The sequence below is a fragment of the Pongo abelii genome, chromosome 2, assembly GCF_028885655.2.
Source record: "Pongo abelii isolate AG06213 chromosome 2, NHGRI_mPonAbe1-v2.0_pri, whole genome shotgun sequence".
NCBI lineage: Eukaryota > Metazoa > Chordata > Mammalia > Primates > Hominidae > Pongo > Pongo abelii.
Window position 1 is genome coordinate 167,252,381 of NC_085928.1, and position 18,913 is coordinate 167,271,293.

The 18,913-nt window shown below is 38.7% G+C and overlaps 1 protein-coding gene across 4 annotated transcripts in view; it reads right to left on the reverse strand.

Moving 5' to 3' along the window:
* VEPH1 (ventricular zone expressed PH domain containing 1) overlaps positions 1 to 10,892 on the reverse strand; it is a 315,043-nt gene extending 304,151 nt beyond the window's left edge. For 2 of the 4 annotated variants that reach the window (XM_024245018.3, XM_063722297.1), the window contains exon 1: positions 10,769 to 10,892. The gene's annotated coding sequence lies outside the window, so the exon portion shown is untranslated. The remainder of the gene's footprint in view (positions 1 to 10,768) is intronic. The other 2 variants (XM_024245020.3, XM_063722298.1) reach the window with 2 other exon arrangements.
* Between the last annotated feature and the right edge of the window lie 8,021 nt (positions 10,893 to 18,913).

The following is an 18,913-nucleotide window of genomic DNA, read 5'->3' on the forward strand; positions in this document are numbered from 1 at the left end:
TAACATGGCATAGTAGTTAATGTTTGACAAGCAAGTCTCCGTGGTGTACTATAGCTGTCAGTATAGCCATTAGTAACATGAAGACACAATGGGCTAAATTCTACAAGAGAATAGAGCTCTCCCTCCGTGAAAACAAGCACTGAACTCTTTCCAAACAAGGAATCTATTTATTGTGTAGAATCAATTATTTACAAACTGAGGGCAGCTAGCCTCTTTCTTCCCCTTTTTCTGCCTTTCTCCCCTCTGTTCCTCACTTCCTTCCTTTTCCAACTTTATTATTGTTATTACTATTATTCTTTCTTTCTTTCTTTCTTTTTTTTTTTTTTTAGAGTCTCACTCTGTCACTCAGGCTGGAGGGCAGAGGTGCGATCTTGGCTCACTGCAACTTCTGTCTCCCAGGTTCAAGCAATTCTCTAGCCTCAGCCTCCCAAGTAGCTTGGATGGCAGGCATAAACCACCATGCCCAGCTAGTTCTTTTGTATTTGTAGTTTCACCATGTTGGCCTGGCTGGTCTCGAACTGACCTCAAGTGATCCACCCGCCTTGGCCTCCCAAAGTGCTGGGATTACAGGTATGAGCCACCATGCCCGGCCCTTTTCCAACTTGATTAAATATCTATTTCGTGCCAGTTGCCAAATGCTTATGTATGTACTGGTGTCCCCAAAGAATTGCTGGAACTTCTGGCAGTGCATATCCTGCTATCACAGCTCCTTTTTCATTCTGGAAAAGAATGACCCTTTCTTTGGTTAATCAAGTGACACTTTCACAAATTTTGCCATATTTGTTACTTGTATAACTTCTTTTTTTAAAATTGTGAGTTCTACAACATATACAAATGAGTATATGTAATGTATATTTATATATAAAGAATGACATTATATATTATACATAATATAGATTATATATTATACACAATCTATATTATGTATATTATACATTAATCTATATTATGTATAATATATAATTTAAAGAATGATGACATTAACACTCACATACTCACGACTCAGGCTAACGAATAGACACTAACTGCAATTAGAATGTATGCACTCCCCAATTTTTCCTCCTTCTTCTCATCTAGAAATAATGCATTGCTTGAATTGTATATCATCATTCCCTTGCTTTTTGCTTCATAGTTTTATAACCTATTTGTTTCTCTAACTATTTTACATGTTTTGAGATATTAATATTAATGTGGTAATATAGTACACATTCTTCTGTGACTCAATGTTTTTCATTCAACATTCCATTCTTGTGATTCATCCTATGATGCCGTGGATGATTTACTTTTTACAGTTGCATAGTATTCCACTGTATGTCTTTCTCTCATTTTATCCTTTCTTTTTTTGATGGACATATGACTTGTTCCCAGCTGTAGCAACTGCAAGAGTCAGCTTTGGACATCCTTATACATGTCTCCTAATGCAAATGTGCAAGTGTTTCTCTTGGCAATGGCATTATTAGGTCATAGGATATGTGAATCTTTCACTTTACAGAAAATGCTTATTTATTTTCCAAATAGCTGTCCAGATTTACATTCTCATCTGTAGTGGGTGAGAGTTCTTTATATCATTATTAACAGTTAATAGTGCTTGTTTTTAAATTTTTGCTCATCAATGAGTTTGGACATCTTTCAATATTTATTTGCCATTCATATTTTCTTCTGCGAAGTGTTTATTCATATCTTTTGCCTGTTTTTCCATTTGATTCTTGATCTTTCTCTTCTTGATTCATAAGTGCTCTTTGTATGCATTTTATGTGTTCTTTTTCCTGTATATGTATCTCAAATATGTCCTCCCAGTCTGTGGCTTAAAGTTTGATCTATTTATGATATTTTAAAAACTCCTTTGATGTATTTATTTTAATGTAGTCAAAATTATAAAATTTTTCTTTATGCTTTGTGCTTTTTTGTGTCTTATTTTAAAAATCTTTCTCTACACGATTATAAATATATTCTCCTTTGTTGTCTCCTAAAAGTTTTTAAAGTTTTGCATTTCACATTTGAGTCCTTAATCCACAAAGAATTGACAGTTGTTTGTGGTGGAATATAAGGATCTGTATTTAAAAAATTTTATTTTTGTATAATCAATTAATAGAGTTCCATTTGTTTTAGGAGTGAATCCCTTCTCCAGTGAGCTGTACTGCCATCTTCACATATACCATTTTCTTCTAGGGAAGAGTCTGCTTCTGGAATCTATAATATGTTTTGTTCTTTTAGAATATAGTCTATCCCTGCACCAATACCACATTGTTTCAATTACCATATTTGGTAGAGCACATTGCCTTATTTTTCCTTTCTCAAAATTATTGTAGTGATTCTTGACCCTTAGCATTTCCATGTAAACTTCAGAATCAGATTGCAACTTCCATGTAAAACTCTATCTAAATTTAAATTAAATAGTATGGGTCAGGTGTGGCGGCTCACACCTGTAATACCAGCACTTCAGGAGGCTAAGGTGGGCAGATGGCTTGAGCCCAGGACTTCAAGACCAGCCTGGGAATTATTGTGAAACCTCATCTCTACAAAAAAATTAGAAAAATTAGCCAGGTATGGGAGCATGCACCTGTAGTGGCAGCTACTCAGGAGGCTAAGGTGGGAGGATTGACTGACCTTGGGTTGAGACAGGGCTGCAGTGAGCTGTGATCATGTCACTGCCCTCCAGCCTGGGTGACAGAGTGAGACAGAAAAGGAAAGGGAAGGAAAGGGAAGGGAAAGGAAGGGAAGAAAGAAAGAGGGAGAGAAAGAGTATGAAATGTACAGACAATTTGGGAAGAATTAACATTTTTACATTAAATTTTCACATTCATAAGGTTGCCATAATTCCAAAATTATTTAGGTCTTCTTTGATGTTTTTCAATAAATTATTTTATTTCATATTTGGCTTTGTACATTTTTTTGCTAGGTACCTTATTTTTGTTACTATTGTCAATGGTGGGAATGCAAATTGATAAGACTGTTCTGGAAAACTATATGACAGTACCTTATGACATGGAAGAAGCACATGCCTGTCCCTGGCAATGCCAGTCCCAGGTGTCTACCAAGAGAAGCTCTTGCCCATGAACACCAGGAGATCCGTAAAAACAGCCTTATTCACATTCAAAAACAAAAAAACAATCCACATGTCCATAAGCAGTATAGTGGATAAATTATTGTGATAGATTCACTGAAATAGCACATAGGAATAAAATTAACTAAATCTATGCATATTAACTTGTATAAACATTAAAATCATAATGTTGAGTGAAAAGAGCAAGTCACAGAAGAATCCATGTAGAGTGATCCTTTTAATATAAAATGCAAGGACAGAAAATATTATATTTAAGTATATTAGGCAATATGTTAGCAGCACAGGCATATGTGGTAAGATTATTAAAAAGAAGTAAAATCAGCATTAAACTCAATACAGGAGTTACGTGGAAATGCAAGGGAACAGAGTTGTTATTGGAGGGGAACATTGTCAGCTCTGAAATAGTCATTTTCTATTTCTGAAGTAGGCTAGAGGGAACATATGTGTTTGTTTTATTCTTTTAAAATATACAAATGTGTGTGTGTATATGTATGACATACATATATAGTATGTGTACTTTTGATGTATGATATAATCTACAATAAACTCTTCGTACAAATTTAATTACAACTTGTAGTAATTGAACTTTTTTGGTAATCCGAAGTACTTTTATGGTTTCATGATGGACCATTAATATGTCAGCCTCAAGAGTGGCTTATGGCTGAAGAGTTTTCCTTAGCCCCCCGGACAATTGAAAATGGGATAAATGACAAACTTTCAGATCCTTTTTTTATTTCCAATCCTCCTTTCCTGCTTAAAATTATCCACTCCAAGCTATATCTTTTCATATGTCCTGTTTCATTGACTGAATTGCATGAAACTCTCTTATTTAAAGAAAGTAATCTAGTCCAAATTTTCCTAAACTTTAAGCCATTTGAAAATCCCTTTATAATTTTTGAGATATCCATTATCACGTTTTGTTACATATATAGTGTTTTTCTTTATTTTTCATTTCATGTTTTATTTTGAAATGCAGTATTTTTCGTTAAGTTTGTCTTAATTTGGCTCACTTTTGCTATACTTACCTCACCTTAAGAAATATTAGTGAAATCATGAGTTTGATGTGCTATTTCTATTTTATCTGACATTCATGAAAATATAATCATAACTATTAACATATTAACATATTTAATTTATTAAAATATTAACATATTTTAAAGTTTTCCACATACCACATCTGACAAAAGGTCATTCTATGTCCAGGAAAGTCTAATTAAAAGTAGAAACACACACACACACACACACACACACACAGACACACACACACACACGACTGTTTGCTTCTCTTCCCATCTCCTCTGCTCCAACAGTACATGCTCACTGGAAGGGCAACCAGCAGCCAGCTCTGGTCTCAGCATTTGCCAGGCTGCCAATCTTCCCCTTTGTCTGCAGAATGTTTCCCATTTGGATTTGCTTTCTGCCTTTTATTTGGGCTTGCCATCTTTCTGTTGCCCAGCTGACTATAAAAGGGGGTAAATTTATGCCCTGGGAAACCAACATTCCCACAGCTGCAATGCCAGCCGGTCAGCCAAGATAAAGTATCAGAGCAGAATTAACAGACTGGTGCTCAAGTCCCTGTTTATACATGGGCCAAGTCACTAGGGGCATGTGTGGCTGTGTTAAGAGTAGGTTGTCAACCTTACCATCAGCATCCTGCCAATAGCAGGGTGACAGCAGGCCCCATAGTCTTCTGTGACAATCCAATTCACAAATCTCGAGTGATCTTCAACCACTTGGGCTTAACTGACTCAAATTCTCCATCCACTTTCTAGCTTGGACATTCTTGGTTTATTAAGTCCTGCTTAATAGCATGAGGCATCTCTGACACAGTTTGATTAAAGAAGTTTTTTCTCCTCCTTTTAGTTGCTCTTTAAGGTTGGATGGTTTAGATATTTCCAGAAGCCTGCCACTGCCTCTTAGTTCCACACATGTGTATATGATGCCATTGGCAGGGCCTTCCAGGCACATAGCTGTGTCTGTTAAGACTTAGTGAAGCCTGAAACAGAGAATCAATGTTTCATTTACATCAGAAGGCTCTACATCACATCACATCCTGCTGGACAAAAGCTGGACAATATCTTAATACTAATCAGCTTTTTCTGACATTGAATTCTAAGGCTTGGTATTTTGAAAACCAGAAGTATTAGCTTTGGCCCTCCCAGCTGCTCTCTGACAATTGTCTGCCCCCTTGCCAGACTGTACAATTTGACACTCTTGTTCAGCGACTTCTCACTCATTAAACTGATCAAGATACAAAACTCGTTAGTTAATTTTTCATGCACTTGGGGGATCTGGTTGCATATTTTAATGATCTGCTCTCAGAATGTGCTGATCAAACTGCATATTTTGTTGATTCGCTGTGACATATCCTTAACCACAGTGTTGCTCACACAGGGTCCTGGGTGATGTGAGCTGCATCCAGGAAACGCTGAGTAGATGCCATGTGTGCTAATTGAGCTGTGCAGCTCCACTGAGGCGCTGATGTACTCTTTACTGATTGATTTGAATAATAACCATTTGGAATTTCATATTCGTATCCTAGGGCTCAGATGATATCAAAACTAATATTTATTAGAGTAGCGTTCATTCTAGTTAGACCTTAAGGCATTTTTCTCCTTTGCTTAAGGTTTGGTCATGAAAACCGGAGACTCCACACACACACACACACACACACACACACACACCCCATGCATAAATGAGATAAACAAAGAAGCCAGGGTGGAAGTCTAGACAAGGTCAAACAGAAAGATAATAGCAATAACTTAGCTAGACTCTCTGGGTCCTGTTTTTGTTGACAGCTTAGGAATTGGCTGTATGTATTTGAAAAACAAATCATTTGACCTTGCTGTCTCAGCCAGAGAGGGTGCTCAGGACCCCTGCCAACAAGGAGGCAGAGAGCTGGGCCACCAGGGCCTTCTTCAGAAGGTCAGGGGAATTGGGCTGTTATCCAGACCCTACATGACTGATCACATGACTCCTGGCAAATAAATCACCATCTCCAGATCTCATTTGCCAAGTTTGTTTTTTAAAAAGATTAGTGAGGTCATGGGCACTTTCAACTTTTAAATTCTATAAGATATAAATAGTCAGGTCATGGTTAAAAAAAAAAAACTCTACCAAGGAAAATTATTTTACATTATAGACAGATGGATTTTGCTTTAATATACTACCACAACACAATAATAATAAAATGGAAAATCAAAATTAAAAAGGGGGTTTGGGAGTAGTGGGATTGTCTTCTCAGGATAGAAACAAAAAGATGACATAAATAAACATGATTTTTCAGCATGCTTCAAATGCAGACTTCTGGGGCAGATACTCTGTATGAATCTATAAAAGACCAGATAGTAAATATTTTAGTCTATGTGAATCATATAGTCTCTGTCATACCTATTCAACTTTTCCATTATAGTGGGAAAGCAGCCACAGAAGACTCCATAAACGAATGAGCATGGCTATCTATCAATAAAACTTTACTTACAAAATCAGGCAGCTGGCTGAATTTGGCCCAAGAGCAGTGATTTGTTTACCCTTGGTCTAAAACATTATCCTATTATTTTTCAGTTTACTCTTCTATAAAAATAAAAACCTGATAGGATCTACCATTTGTGAATGTTAGAAGAATTAAATGAATTATTACAATATTTAGTACTCAAGTACTTAGAACGATGACTCACACATAACAAGCACTATGGAAATGTTAGTTAATTTTTGTTACTATTAGTTATTATTTGGATTGTATAACCAAATTAATTCATTGTCCTGATAATTAAGTCTCTGCCACGTGTCATTTCTGGGTTCTGTGTTGACCTAACCAATCAAAGCCTTTTTGTCATGGAGTGCACAGAATGGGGTGGGAGTCAGAGATGAAAAAAGAGATATCTATCTATCTATCTATCTATCTATCTAGCTAGCTAGCTATCGAGAGAATATATATCTCTCTCATAAATGATATGGTTATATCTATAGAAGGAAAGAGAAAGGATGGCTCAGGAGCACATGCGCATAGTAGAGACAGCCAACCCATGAATGGAACAGATCAGATGAGGCTTCCAGGAGGAAGTGATAGCTAAACTGAACATGCAAAACCAGCAGGACTTTGCCTGTCAAAGGGAACAATGAGGGATGAGGGCATAGCTGGAAGGTAGAGGAAGAGTGTTTAATTAGAGGAAACAGACTGAGAAGAGTTGAGTGAATGGGAAGTGATAAGGAGGGAGGCCAAAGAGATGGACAAAGCCTTATGAGCCATGTTATAGATTTGGGGTGGATCCTAAACTGGAAGCTTGCATGGTTTAAGCAGAGGAGTGACATGATCAGATTTTTATTTTAGGTAGAATGCTCTGACCACACATGGAAAATGGATTGGAAGGGGCAAGACAAAACCAGTGCTTAAAAAAAAAAAGGGGGGGGGACAACAAGAAAACACTCAGAGGGGCAGAATCATATGGATAGGAGGTGGAGAGAGTATCAAGAAGATGGGAGGATGGTCAGTCATTTGAAACTTTTCAGAGGAGTTAAGAAAAATAAGGCCTAAAGAGAGGTATCAGTGGCCTCATAGAAAATGCTTGTAAAACAGTGATAAGGTCCAGCTTAGACTGTAAGGACAGTGGTCACTGGAAATAAACACAGAGGTTAATTTCAAGAAAATTTGAAAGAGAAGCAGAAGTTGAGTCATAGGTAAGTAAAACTGGAACCGAATAGAGGAGAAGGAAGCATAAAGGAAGCAACTTACAAGGAGAGAGAAGGGGGATAGTTGATGGAGATGGTCACTCAAGAAGGCTCCAAGGAACAGGATCCAGAGAAGAGTGTTGGGTCAGCCTTGGCAGAAAGGAAGGCCTACCCCACTGTGCCATGCAAGAAAATGTCTTAGAGTAACAACAAAAATCAGTCTGTTGTGGACAAACGAGAGCCAAGAAAACTACCCTAGATCTTCTAAAATACGGGATGGAATATGATTTCCTAAGAGTGGGAAGTGGTAGTATCAGGCTGAGAATCTAAGGGTAGAGGAATAGGTCTGAGTCAGACACCATGGAGAATGTGATGAGATAAAAAGAAAAAAATGAATACAAGATTTGAATCAAGTCTTGAGGTCTCAAATCAGAGCTTGAGAGCATAAATACATGGTAGACTCTGACAGCACCATCTGGGGATTTCTCCCTGCAAGCAATGGTCTCGCTTCTCAGCCCAGATCCAGAAAAGACAAAACAGAAAATGTGAGTGACCCAGAGGTGTGAACTGGCTAGGTGGGAGTTGCAGAGAGCTTCTGAGGAGAGGGTGGTAGAGTGCTGGATGGAGTACTATGGGGAGCATAAATGAATGACCCAGGCCGAGGAGCCTGCCAAGGGAGGCAAGAAGCACAGGGTGGCTACAGGGAATGTCACAGATGCCCAACCTCAGTTATTATCATTAAACTGGTTTTGTTTCATTTCATAACATTCACTGGAATGAATTAATTTCCAAAGCTTATTGGGCTGTCATTTTGTGATATAAGAAAACAAAAGAAACTTACTCATTACGGTGACTAAAGAGAGGGGAGGTAACTTCCAAGTGTTAGCTAACTGAAATGGAATTCCCTATCTGATAACTATTTCACAAAAGTAGCATTTCAAACCCAGCTTGTGGAGCTCTCCATTGAATGAGAAATGGGGCAGAACCATCTGTCAGCACATCTTCTTGAAGATTCCTTCTAAAGGAGAGCCCTTCAGGCTGGGTGTGCGGCCCTCAAACCCAAGGCACACTGCTGACCTCCTTCCCTGATAGCAGCTCTTAGACTTAGTCATACCAGTGCTTCCTGACATTTTAAAATACCTGAATTTTTGGCAGCACATTTGAGGAAATTAAAAGGCAAACACTTTAAAAAACAAATAAAAGCAAGTTTCAGAAAACTTTCTATAATTATCCTGTTATTTTTTTGTTTGCCCATTGACACCATGTAGCTGCTTGAGTGGAAATGTTTACTGGCCCAGTAAAGTTCTCCTGTGTCCTCTTGGGAGTAGAGCTCTTCTGGGTTCCAGTAAACCTGGGCTCTTTCTGTGGCCCTGGTTTCCTTTCCCATTTCTGCCTTTGCCTATCGCAGCAAGTTGACCCCTGCCCCACACCACCCACCCAAACAGCCTTGCTCAGCTAAGTACCCAGCCCCTCACTGACCTCACCTCAACTGTGTAAAAACAAATTAGTCACACTGATCCAAATGTGTCTGGACGGATTGCCCCCCCCCGCCCCCACACATAGAATATGAGTCGAGGGGGAAGTTGTTTTCCATCTCTGGAGCAGCCTTATAGAAAGGCTTAAAAAATCTTCAGCCTCACAACTTTCACAGAGCCACAGAGCTTTCCTCTGTAGTCGGTGATTGTCTGTATCTGGAAGCCATTTTTAAAAACAGAAAAGGAAATGTCTTTCACCATTTTAAAATGCACACACTGGCAGGTAGTGGTGATAGCTATTTCAGTACCGCAGACACCACACTAAAAACACTTTCTATACTTTACCTCATTTACTCCTCACAGCAACCTTTACCTACAACAACAGCCAGCATCTAAAAAGGCACTGTTACTATTCTGTTATTCAGATGGGATGACTGAAGCTTAGAGAACAGTAAAATGACGCCCTGAAGTCACACAGCTACTAACAGAGCCACGATTTGCACCCAGCCAGGCTGAGCCCAGAGACATCACTCTGAAATGCCTCATTCAGTGGCTATTTCATTTATACTCATTATTAATGATTCAAGTTTTCTGGAACCTAAGACTGCGAGCTAACCTAATCCAGGTTCTCCTTTCCAACTGGCTACACTCATTTCCTTATTTGATACAATACCTTCTTCCTTATATGGTTATTTACGAAGTGTAGTCAACAGGCTTTTAATTCATTGTTTCCTCCCTCTTTAGTCCTCCCCCACCTTCAATTCTTTCCCAAGATCTCGGCCACAATACTGTTTCCTCTCTACGGTTTTTTACTCACATCTTCCACAAGGGGGCACATTCCGACCATAAAGCTTTGAGGCTCTCCAGTCAGCTAAAATACAACCAGCGTCACCCTAATGCTTTCATTCTGTTACAAGAAATGCCTTTATTCAAGCTACATTCCTCATTGTTATTTCACGTAGGGGAAACAACAGTAAAAAAGGAAACCATGTAATTTTTGTGGACTGTTTGACCATAATTCATTCACTGGATTTCTATGTTAGGTATGGAATCCATTAAGCAGGATATTGAAGCTTATGAATGGAAGCCTAGTAATTCCTCTTTAATAAACATGAGTTACTTTTATTTCTTAAACTTTATTAGGCATTTACTCAAGACATTATTCAGAAATGTTTGTTAATAATATGAATGATGATTTTGATTCCGTTTGCGTTATTACTATGTCTAAGGGTCCAAAACACAAAGTCTGGATTATTCATAAAGACTGAGAAAATGGCTGGCATTTGAATGTAAATCTTAGTGCTTCAGCCTAACTCCATCCTGACACTTCTCACCAACCCTAAGGAAGGAGTGGCTGCTACCACAGTGGCCTTTTTGTGTAGCTGAGGAAACTAAGACATGAGGAGATTCGCTCAGGCCTTATAAGAGTCACATATGGGGAATAGGCCCGGTTCTTGTCAGCTCCCTGAGGCTGTACTGGTCACCAAGCAGAACTACCACAAGAGGAAAATGAAGAATGAAAGAAATATGAAGACAATTCTAACATTAAAGGCAAGCTCACCTTGTCCTCTTTGCCTGCCAGACTTCTAAATGCTGGATTCCTCCCGGCTTAGTTTCAGGCTCTCTTCTCTTCTCCTTCACTCTTTCCCTAAACAATTGCATCCGCTTGCAGGACTTTGAATATCTCCCCAGACCTCTCCTCTGACATACTTCCCCTGAGTCATAGCTAACTGCCTGTCTGAAAACTCCATGTGGAGGACTCCTTGCCATAGTAAACTGAGTAAGTCCAAATTGAAGCAATTGATTTCCTGCCACGTCCCTGAAAAAGCATCACCATCCTCCCAGCATCCCCCTTTCCCAATTTCAGAAAACGGCCCTGATGTCTACCCGGTTACTAAAAGCAGACCCCTGGGAGCCACCCTGACATCCACCTGTGCCTGTTCCCACACTCAAATGCATCAGACAGTCCTCTTGATTCTATATCTAAAATAGATCTTGTATTTTTCCACTTTTTTTTTCCATTTTGTGTTCAAGTTTCTGCAGTCTCTGGCCTGGACCACAGCAGAAGCTTCTCCCTGGAGCGCTGTTTCCATTCATGTTCTTCCTTCCACAATCCAGTCTCCACACAGAAGCCAGATTAGTCTTCTTAAAATATAGATTTGACTATTATTTATCCCGCTTAAAACCCTTAAACAACTTCTCCTGACACATGAAATAAAACCTCAATTCCTTATTATGGCCCACAAGGTCCTGTACCCTGTGGTCCCCACCACCTGTACAGCATTAATCCACTGCTCACTTGGCTCAGCTGCCTTCTGTGGGACCCAGAGCAGGCCATGCTGCCTCGTACCTCAGGGCCTCTGTGCTGGCTGTTCCTTCAGGCCTTCCTTCACCACCCTAGCTAGATCAGTCCTGGTTATTTTCTAGTATCCTAATTTTTTCCTTTCTGACACTTCTTACAGCCAATAATTATTTTGTTAATTTAGTTGCTTACTCATTTATTATCTCCCTCCCAAACTATGTAATTCCAAAGCTGGTTCAGTCAATAAAATCACTATTCATAACAGAGATGGACAAAAACTTGAATAGTCCAATTAAATTAAATAGTAATCGGACTAATTAAATAGTGCAATTTTATTTACAAATCCCTGTTCTGCCAAGGTAAAAAATGTAATATGAATTGACGTGGTCCCCTATCTATTTCCATGGGGTTGTGCACCATTTGTAAGGGGATTACATGGGCACTCCATTAACATGTCCATGTTCTCTGTCCACACAGCACCTGCAATGACAACTATTGTCCTTCCAGGTCTCTGTCAAGTGTTCACAGAGGCCACCAGAGGGACATTCCCTTCCCAATCACAGGCGTCCTCCATCCAATGAATCTCACCACTGTTTCAATCAGGTGCAATCCACATCATTTTGCAGCTCCTGCACCATACTGGGGTCTGGACGGACTGTGCTGTTGGATGAGGCGTGGTCTGTCTCAATATGATTCTGCAGTCTTTCCTACCTGGAACAGGCACTAAGCCCCTTTTTCAAGACTCATCAACATCTGGACTCCTATTACCCCTCCTCCAACTCTCCTATATTTTAAGTTTAGTTCAGTGAATCATTTCCTAGAAGGAAGAGTGGAGGAGACAGATAGGAGCCTTGCTCTTATCTTTAAGGTTTCTTACTCAAATATTTTATTCTGTATTAAGTCTGTGTGTTCCCTGAGGGCCTAATTTTTTGAAACACAAAATCAAAGAGAAGCTTTTTTTTCTGTTTACTGTTTTCACATCACTTCCCCAAATCTATGAACTCAAAAAACATAATTAGTTGAATTGGGGGAAAGAACTTAAAAAGGAGATGGAAATATATATATAAATAAGATAAGCGTTCAAAATACCTCTCCCTTACACTAGTATTGTGCCTGGTACATTGTTAGTGTGTAATAGGTATTTGCAAATTAAAAATTAATAATAATAAATGAATGAATACATGTTCAGCATTGTCAGAAAACTGCAGTTAGGCAGGCAGTCCAGATTACAAATTAAGAGGGACAAGTTCTATTCTTTACCCTCCTGCTGAGTGCTTGATCCTCTACAGTTCACTTAATTATTCCATATCGAGCCTTCACAATAGACACATATTTATGGTTGATTCTTCATAGATGATGATAGCCATGTTGCTGAGTTCTTTGAACTCCTTACAACAAAATATAAGAATATGATAGTTTATAGCCTTTTACAAATCAGTTTATTATACTGTCTTCTCTATGAGCAGAATACTTTCAAGGATTCTTACATTGAATTGTTTTATAAGTTTATGCAAGTCCTTATGTGTTAGGTGAGTCTCTTAAAGGCAGCAGACGGTTGATTGGTGAATTCTTATCCATTCTGAAATTCTGTATCTTTTAAGAGGAGCATTTAGGCCACTTACATTCAGTGTTAATATTGAGATGTGAGGTACCATTCCATTCATCATGCTATTTGTTGCCTGTATACCTTGGCTTTTTGCTTTTTTGTTTTTAGTTTTTAAACTGTATTTTTGTTTTATAGGTCCTGTGAGATTTATGCTTTAAAGAGGTTCTGTTTGATGTGTTTCCAGGATTTGTGTCAAGATTTAGAGCTCCTTTTAGCAGTTCTTGTAGTGTTGGCTTGGCAGTGGTGAATTCTCTCAGCATTTGTTTGTCTGAATAAGACTGTATCTTTCCTTTGTATATGAAGCTTAGTTTTGCTGCATACAAAATTCTTGACTAATAATTATTTTGCTTGAGGAGACTGAAGATAGAGCCCCAATCCCTTCTAGTTTGTATGGTTTCTGCTGAGAAATCTGCTGTTAATCTGATTTTCCTTTACAGTTTACCTGGTGCTTTTGTCTCACAGCTTTTAAGATTATTTCCTTCATCTTAACTTTAGATAACCTGAAGACAATGTGTCTAGGCAGTGATCTTTCCGCAGTGAATTTCCCAGGTGTTCTTTGTGCTTCTTGTGTTGGATATCTAGGTCTCTAGCAAGGGCAGGGAAGTTTTCCTTGATTATTCCCCCAAATATGTTTTCCAAACTTTTAGATTTCTCTTCTTCCTCAGGAACACCAATTATTCTTAGGTTTGGTCATTTAACATAATCCCAGACTTCTTGGAGGTTTTGTTCATATTTTCTTATTCTTTTTTCTTTGTCTTTGTTGGATTGGGTTAATTCCAACACCTTGTCTTCGAGCTCTGAATTTCTTTCTTCTACTTGTTAAATTCTATTGCTGAGACTTTCCAGAGCATTTTGCATTTATATAAGTGTGTCCATTGTTTCCTGAAGTTTTGATTGTTTTTTATGTATGTTATCTATTTCCTTGACTATTTCTCCCTTCACTTCTTGTATCATTTTTTGGATTTCCTTACTTTGGGCTTCACCTTTCTCTGGTGCCTCCCTGATTAGCTTAATAACTAACCTCCTGAATTCTTTTCCAGGTAAATCAGGGATTTCTTCTTGGTTTGGGTCCATTGCTGGTGAGCTAGAATGATTTTTTTTGGAGGTGTTAAAGAACTTTGTTTTGTCATGTTACCAGAGTTGGTTTTCTGGTTCCTTCTCCTTTGGGTACGCTCTGTCATTTGGACACCCAAAAAGTGTCCAAATACCAAATATTGTTTAGGACTTTGAGTACAAAGGACACCACTGACTGCTGGTAGAGTGCAATGGTGCTATCACCTTTAGAAAAATTTGATAGAAAAATTTGATCACCTTTAGAAAAATTTATAAAATTGAAGTGATATGTTCCCATGGCCCAGTATTTCTACTTTGTATTAAGATCCCTGAAGAAACACACATATATATATATGAACCAGAAAATGCATAAGAATGTTCATAGCATCATTTCTTTAAACACTTCCTCTCAACCATCCCAAGAAGAAAACAAAAATAAAAAACATAAACAGGAGACTAGGTAAATAAATTGTAGAATATTCACACAATAAAATAGTATACAGCAGGGAAAATTAATGAACCAGAGCTATAACTTTCAATGTGGATGAATCTCACAAATGCAATTAAGCAAAAAGAAGCATATAAAGAGTGCAAATATTTGCAGACTGTAGTTGTTCACAGACATTCTCGACTTTCCACTTTGTAATAAAATACCAATATTATTTGGAAAATTGCTTCCCATAATAAAAGGGATCTTGCAGCTTGGTGTGGTGATGTGATTTAGTTCTAGAAAATGAGCTGCAAGTGGAAGTGATGATTATGATTTTCAGGAACTTCATAAAGGGGTTTTGCTGAGCTGCTAATGACCTTTTCTTTTGCCCTTCTACATTTTTCCCTTCTTCTAGCTCACAATGTGGACATAATGATTGAAATTCTAGCAGCCTACTTTACACTAGAAGATTACTTTAAAAATGGAAACTGTGAGCTAGGATGATATAGAAAATAGGTACCTGGATTCCTAAATGCCACCATAAAAGCTCTGGTTGGCCTACCTCCAGATTTCTTTAATGTGATAGAGGAATAAACTTGTATTTTGTTTAGATTACTGTCCTTTTGTTGTTTTCTGTTGTATCTATTTGTTTCTATTTACATCTGATACAGATGTGCATAAAATACAGAGGTAAATAACATCTAAAAACATGTAAAGCAACTAGCATGTGGCAAAGGCATGGGAAAGCACCCAATGGCAAACTACAAATTTAGGACAGTGGTTACTTGTGGGCTAGAATATAGTGGGAGACGATGGGAGATGTATATACAACCTCTATCGCATTTTGTTTTGTTTTATTCTTTTTTTATTATTATTATTATACTTTAAGTTTTAGGGTACATGTGCACAATGTGCAGGTTAGTTACATATGTATACATGTGCCATGCTGGTTGTTTTGTTTTATTCTTTATGCCTTTTTGTGTGTCTTAAATACTGGCACAATATTGTTTAAGATGTTTAAACAGAAAAGGCCTCTGGAGTTCTTGGAGTATAAAGCATATGGAATTATCATTATGAACTCTGCATTCTATCTGTCCTTCTCAAAACTTCTTGGCCTCTGGTGATCTGAGTTGAACAAACTGCTGATTCTCTTGGCTTTTTTATTTTGTTTTCTGTTTTAGACAGAGTCTCACTCTGTCGCTCAGGCTTGGGTTCAATGGCACAATCTTGGCTCACCGCAACCTCCACCTCCAGGGTTCAAGTGATCCTCGTGCCTTAGCCACCTGAGTAGCTGGGGTTACAGGCGCCCAGTAATATTTGTATTTTTGGTAGAGAGGGAGTTTTGCCATGTTGGCCAGGCTGGTCTTGATCTGGCCTCAAGTGATCTGCCTGCCTCAGCCCCCCAAAGTGCTGGGATTACAAGGGTGAGCCACTACGCCCAGGCTTGACTCTTCCTTGAAGGCCAAAACAGTCACTCTGCTTACTCCCTCTCCTCTAACCTACTCTTGCCCCTCAAAGATATTCAGAACTTGCAGAGAAGGCTTTCTTCAGCCAAAAGTGTTTCCAGTTTTATAACACGTTCATACTTCTTTTCCAAATGTCACCTCAGTCTGTGTTTCTAGAAAGGAAGGAGTAGAAGGAGAAGGCAGAGGGCCTCTATCATCTCTGTGCATAGAGGTGGAGTTTGGTTCTACTTCACATTAAGCTTTACTTTGTTCATATGGCATTATTCCAAAGGGCTGGCAAAGCAGGAGTTTTGTTATGTGGCTGGTGCTTGGTGCTTGGCACATAGGGCTGCCATCTCCCCACCATGCTAAGAAGATGTCAAACATGGGGGGTGTTGAGGAGCATGCCAAGAACAGAATAGCTTCTACAATGACAGTAAACAATTTCCCCTCTGGAGTGTTTCACAAATGGGCTGATGGGATTAGACAACATGCCTTTCTTAGAAGACTTTATAGACACAATCACTTACATAAAGATGAAAGTGGTGTTTGGGGGAAAATGCCAAGTTGCAGATCTGAGGTGGAGAAGACATTCCATTAACCTTGTATCTATGAGGCTGTCTATTAATTTCAAATGATAAAGGGATGTCAGATAAAGCCAATTAGCATAAAACACTCCTACTCATCTTTGCAGACCTTCGACAAATAGCAGCAAGGATGAAGGACATTTGGGGATGGAGCTTTTCCAAGGGACTATTAAAAGTGATTATGTCTTCACTTTCTTTCATCTTGTGTTTTGTATGTGCTAAGTCCTAAGGAAACTACTAAGTGATTTCTTAAATCCATTCTTCTTCTTTTCTTTTCTTTCCTTTATGATTTAATGCCCTGGATCTTTGCAGAAAAGAGACAAATGGTGGCATATTCTTCTGAGGAAGAAAACACATGATTACACCTGATGTCCAGAATGACTGGAAGTTCCTCTACCTGCTGGGGAGCTGCCAATTTGAAATTCTTGGTGCAACTGTAGTGACGAGAGTTTTACCTGGGATTATTTCAGCACTTAAGAGTGAGGATTGAGGCATGGGTGAACACATACAAATTTGGTTTGTGTGGTGGAGACTCTGTTTTCCAAATATATCTGCAGGTATACTATTGCAGGTACATTTTTGAGCATTCACCTTATGCTTGGCTCCAGGTAGATCAACATGGGAGACACAGGAGGCATCTAAGGTATGAAACTTTTTACTGCTGTAAAGAACTTGGGAGCAAGGACCGTGCCTTTCTCATCTTTATTTCCCCAGTGCCTGATATGTAGTGGGTGCTCAGTTATAATTTTTGAGTAAATAGAGCCGTAGACATCAAACAACTAAAAACATAAATACTAATATCATATATAAGAACTGCCAAAATGTGATATTGACCGTAAGAGCTATAGAAACTAAATAATTTAGAGAGACAATAATAATTACTATAGCTAGAATTTAATGAGTGTGTTTTATATACCATGTGCTTTTCTTAGTAGTTTACCTTCTTTAACACATCACAAGAGGTAAATATTTGAATGAGTTAAGGCAATGCTTCCTTCTCTAACAAATTCCAAAATGTCCAATGTCCAATGGCTTCAAAACAATGCAAGGTTTTTAATTAATCAATTTATTTTTTGTTGCTTCATGATCAGTATGAGTATTCCTGCAGGCAGGTAGGTTTTCCCCAAATGGAGATCCAGAGGGCCCAGGATCCTTCCATACCTTCTTGCGCTCTCATTTCTAATGTGTAGCTTCCTGGTATGTTCTGGGCACTGACATCAAGCTAGCAAATGAGGGAAGAACAGGTGGAGAAGGTGTGCCAACTTCCAAACCACATTAACAGAAAGCAACATACATCACTGCTGCTAACATTTCATCGAAATAACCACATAGCCCTACATACATGCCAAAGGAGGCAGGAAATGTAGTTCCTTGTCAGGCAACCACTTCACAGAATAATTCTACACTGTGAATGGGGAATAAAAATCATTTGTCCTTGAGTATTTTTATCATTTCCATTTTGAGGTTGAAAACATTGATGGATATAGAAGTCAAGCAACTTGCCTGAAATCGGAGTGGTGGAGTGTATTGTATTTCTTGGAAACATTCTCTGCCTTTCAAATCACTGCATATTCTTGGGTGTTTACTTTGTCTATAATTATGGATACCTATTGCTAAATCAGGCACTATTAGATGTAACAGGAAGATAATATGGAGATCAAATTAAACTGAAAAATAAAAGTTCATAAGGACTGTCCCATCCATGCAGCCTCTCCTCCCCAATCTTTGCCGGGAAATGTGTGGTTAGTTTTGATTGTCACACACGCTGTGGTACTACTCTAATTTAGTGATCAAAGCCAGGGTTGCTAAATGCCCTATAATGCCTAAGACAGTGTGATTCTGTGAAGAATTGTCCCTTCCAAAAAGCCAGTGATGTCCCTATGTGGCACTAGACTAAGGCTGTGCCTTCTGAAATGTCCTTAAATGTCAGTGTGGAGAAAAGTTTGCTGAGAACAAACTAATAGAGTGGTTTAGTTGGAGTGTAGGCTCTGGGGTTGGACACTGACACTTATAAGCTAGATTAGGGGAAGTTAGATTATGAAAACTGTTTAACAGAGATAGAATGACTGAAGCGGATCAGGGAGCAGAGGGAAGAGAAAGCCTACTTGGAAAAGATTTAGTTCTGTGTGGATACAGGCCAGGGTTATGGTAAGGAATAAGAGTAAGCCTCATTAAGCAGAGAGAGGCATAGGAAGTGAAGCTCAGACCCTGTCCCCTGGATGTTTCCAGTCTTGAATGGAAGCACGTGTAGCACCACTGGAGGGAAAGGAAGAAGGCAACTGG